Here is a 4,361-nt window from a genome sequence, read left to right as displayed (position 1 = left end):
TATCCATCCATCTATCTATCATCTATCTATTTATCATTTATCTATCATCTATCAATCATCTATCACCACCAATCAATCATCTATTGACATGTCATGAAAGCAGAAAGGAGACTATTTGTGTGGAGGAAGAGAACTAGTGATGGATGAAGGAGGAGAGAGTAGAAGGGAACAGATATGAGCAAAGCACAATGATACATAGGTATGAAAATGTCATAACTATGGCTGGCAAGATGGCTCAGCAAGTAAAGGTACTTGCTGTCAAGCCTGATTACCTGAGTTCAATCCCAGGACCCATGTGGAAAAGGCAACAACTGACTCCCACAAGTGGTCCTCTGACCTCCACATGTGTGCTATAGTATGAATGACCCCACCAAATAAATAGATAAATGCAAAAAAAAATTTTAAAGAAAATGTCATAATTAAATTCATTATTTTATATACTAATTGGAAAATTAATTTAAAAAAAGAAATAGTCATAGTGGCACACACAGGTGATCTGAACACTTGGAAGATGAAGGCAGGCAGATCATGAGTTCAAGGACACCTTTAGCTACATAGTAAGTTCCAGGCTATCTTGGACTACATAAGACCCTGTCTTACAAAACCAACAAAACAAAACAAAAACCAAGAAAAAAGGAAATAAAATATTATAGTGCTAACTCCTCCAAACATTCTATTAATGCTTTTATCGAGGTATCCTTTCCATATACTAAAACATGAATATTATGTGTACAGCTTGGGGACTGTGGGAAATGTTGATACCACAGTAACCTCAACCAGCACAGACTGCTTTCAACCTCCACAACACATCCTCTAGTAATTTCCAGCCCCATTCCCGGGAAGCAGTGTTATGTAGTTTTGGGGTACACACTCCACACATCTTTAAAGTTATACTTGGGCATCCAATTCTTTTTGATCCTAGTGGGAACACAGTTGCTTTCTGAATTTCATTTTTGGATTGCTCATCTTATAGAAACAGATTTGAGCTTTATGCTGAGTTTCCTTTTTGTAACTTTGCTTAACTTATTCTAACAAATTTTGTGTGTGTATCCCTTAGGATTTTCTATGTGCGAGGCCATGCCATGTGCAAACAGAGACTGACTGCATCTTCCCTTCCAATGTGGATGGTTTGGGTTCCATTTTCTTGCCTCACTGACCTGGTAGTGAGGGCTGCCAGCACCATAGTGAACAAAAGTAGTGGAGGCAGACACCCAGCCCCTGGCGAGGGCTTCTAGAATGGAAAAGACAGTCATTTCCACGGCCAGCCCTTCTCTTCCTCTGTATGATTCTGAGGACTCTCATTTAAGACATGCTGCCTTAAAGAATTCCCCCTCCAGGGTCCCCTCTGCCCTGGTTGCCAAAGTGCTATTTTCAAAATCCAAGTCATTCAACTCCAATAGTTGAGGCAAAAGAGTTCACTAGGTGTGGGGTGCTCATTAAGCACTCTCTAACACCAGTTTCATTCTCACTTCTGTCAGAGAATGAGGCACAGAGGCTGTAACTTGCCCAAGGGTGCAGCTCTAGAGAGAGCCAGGATTTGGCCCCACACTGAGACACCAGAGGGGCTGTATTCAGCAACATGCAGTCTGCCCTCCAGGTGCCACACTACTCAGGAGTCTTTGAAACCAGAGCTGGGTCATAAGGTCACTTACCGCTGTAGGGGACAAGGCCATCTTGGACAGTTGGTTTTTTTTCCCTCGGTACAGAATTGTATTTTCCTATTCTGTTATTCTGAGAAATGTCAAGCCTATGCAATCAACAAAAATAGCAATATAATGGACACTAGGATACATTGCACCGAGAATCATCTACTGCCATCCCAAACCTCGAACTATTTGAGTGTAAATTAGACATTTGGACACTCTTCAATATTTTAGCACACATCTCCCAAGAACAAGAAAATTAAATTGACTCAGTAATAAATTAATGAAGAATTTTAATTCACCCAGAAGGGCCAAGGGTGTAACTCAGTAGTAAAGTGCACATTCAGTATGTGGGAGGTGCTCCCTAACCCCAGAAACAACAACAAAGTCTAGGGTACTATGCCATACATATTGTCTCAATTGACTTAAATGCCTTTTTATCACTGTGGTGTTGTGACATTTATTGCTTGTTTTTATACATTGGAGGGTTGTTTAAAGGACTACTTAGTTTTGTGTGCTGGGGCATCAAACCTAGGGTTTATCTGATGCTAGGCGAGTGATTCTACCACTGAACTACACTGGAGCCCCACTGTTGTTTGAACTTGGGGACCAGTTGAGATTATCTGGTACATTTTCTTGCTCTGCTTCTGTTTCCTTTAAGACAACTTCTGTTCCTGTTTATCTGTGACACTGAACCTTTAGAAGGGTCCAAGACCATTCTCTTGGGTTTGTTTCTCCTCCATTATATTCAGGTTTCACTGATGGCAGTACTCCACAGCAAAGGCTGTTACTTGTTCCTAAAGGGGGCCACACTGGTTCTGCCAGCGATGCACACCTTGGTTATTAGGGTAGGAACCTTGAGTTTCCTCATTTTAATGTTTTTTGGTTGTTGTTGTTGGTAATTAATAAAAAATCTGCCAAGACTAGAAGAATGGGTAAATAGCCTGCTTCCTAACAACCTTTTCCTCCAGTGGCTTTAGTATCTTTTGATGATCTTTGATTACATTCATTACATGTTACTGAGGATGGCAAAATGGCAGTTTAAAAGAATCTCAAACTCCTTTGGCATTGACTAGCTGGTATTCTTATGTATAAAGAAGGGTTTTTTGGTGGGGTGAGGTTGCTCAGCGGGTAAAGGCATTTACTGCCAAGACTGATGACCTCAGTTCAATCCCCAGGACCCACATGGTGGAAGGAGAGAACTGACTCCTAAAAATTGTCCTCTACTTCCACACGTGCTTCATGACACACACACACGCACACACACACACACGCACACACACACACACACAGAGTGTAATTTTAAAAAAAAAAAATTTCTCATTTGTTTTGATGTTTTCTGCCTCTTCCTTCAGAATGGACTAATGGTGATGGTGGTGAGATGGCTCAGCTAGTAAAAGTGCTTGCCTGACAATCTGAGTTCAATTCCCAGGCCCTAGGGTGGAAGGAGAGAACAGACTCCTGAAAGTTGTCCTCCAACTTCCACATGTGACACACACATGCTGCCCCCAACATCATACAAACACACACACACACATACACACACAAGTGCACATGTGTTGGGGGACCCTGCTGCTAAGGTTGTAGTCCTCCATGTCCAGATAGCTCTAAGGGGCTCAGTGCTATATGGAAGGACTCCCTTTCTCAGCGGGGGCCTCCTGCTCTCTGCGAAAGTGCCTCCAAGCACAGATACCTGACCTTATTCAGAGCATGACCTTTGGCATAGTTACCTGGAGTAAAAACACCCTCAGTTTTTTTCTATATGATAATTAGGCATTGCCCTATAGTCAGATGATAGGATCCCCCACCACATGTAAATAAAGCATACTATGAGCACCTATCAGCTGAGGCTTTGGCTGCTGCCTCCACACTATATTTTCCCTAACCCCCACTGGATAAATGGAGCTGTATCACTGAATCTGGAGCTGTAGCACTGAATCTGCCTTCCCGGAAGGGCTTTCTTCCATCAGTGCTCACTGGCCACCCTGACCCCATTCATCACTTCTGCTCCCTTTGTCCTCGTGGACAGGTGGCCAACAACCCACAAGGGGAGGGAGAGACCCTATACACATGTGCCAGGGGTTCGAGCCAGCGACCCCTGCGCAGTGATGATTGGGGATGAGTAAGCACACTGTTCGCCAGCCCATGCCGCCCCCAGTACCTGGGACAATCAGATGCAACGGGGAGCCTAGTCAAGCAGGGACTCATTTATTTCAGGTGTTGCAGAGCTTATAAGGCACCTAGAAATCCCTCCTCCTCCCAGAGGGTGTATCTTAAGGATGGTCACATGCTGATCATGCACTCCTCAGCAGTGCAGAAGTATTCTTCAGACTTTCAAAGCAAGTCAGGCTGTGCCCCAGTAACTTCCTCTCGGACTTCTGCAAGGTGGGGCTTTTAGGTCCCCACATCACCCCCTTTTATTTTTATTTTAAGGCCGGACTGACTTTATTTCACGGGTTACCCACCTCATAGATGGCTCCCTGAGGAGAGATGGCTAGCTCCTTCCTCTAATCTTATGCATTTTTGCCTGTCTTAGGTTGTGTCACCTCTGACCAAGCCTTGCCCATCATTGGATCATACACCTGGCCATGTGCATGTCCTGTCTTAGGAGTACTTGTCATGGGACATCTTACCCGTCCTTGGCTAAAAATGCGTCATGATTAAGGGCAGCTGCAAGGGTAATGACAGGATGTGACAGTCTTAGTCTCTGCCTAACTC

Source organism: Nannospalax galili, unplaced genomic scaffold (assembly GCF_000622305.1).
Source record: "Nannospalax galili isolate Female #2095 unplaced genomic scaffold, S.galili_v1.0 scaffold332, whole genome shotgun sequence".
Lineage (NCBI taxonomy): Eukaryota > Metazoa > Chordata > Mammalia > Rodentia > Spalacidae > Nannospalax > Nannospalax galili.
The sequence above is the reverse complement of the archived record's forward strand: the minus strand, read 5'-3'. Positions refer to the sequence as shown.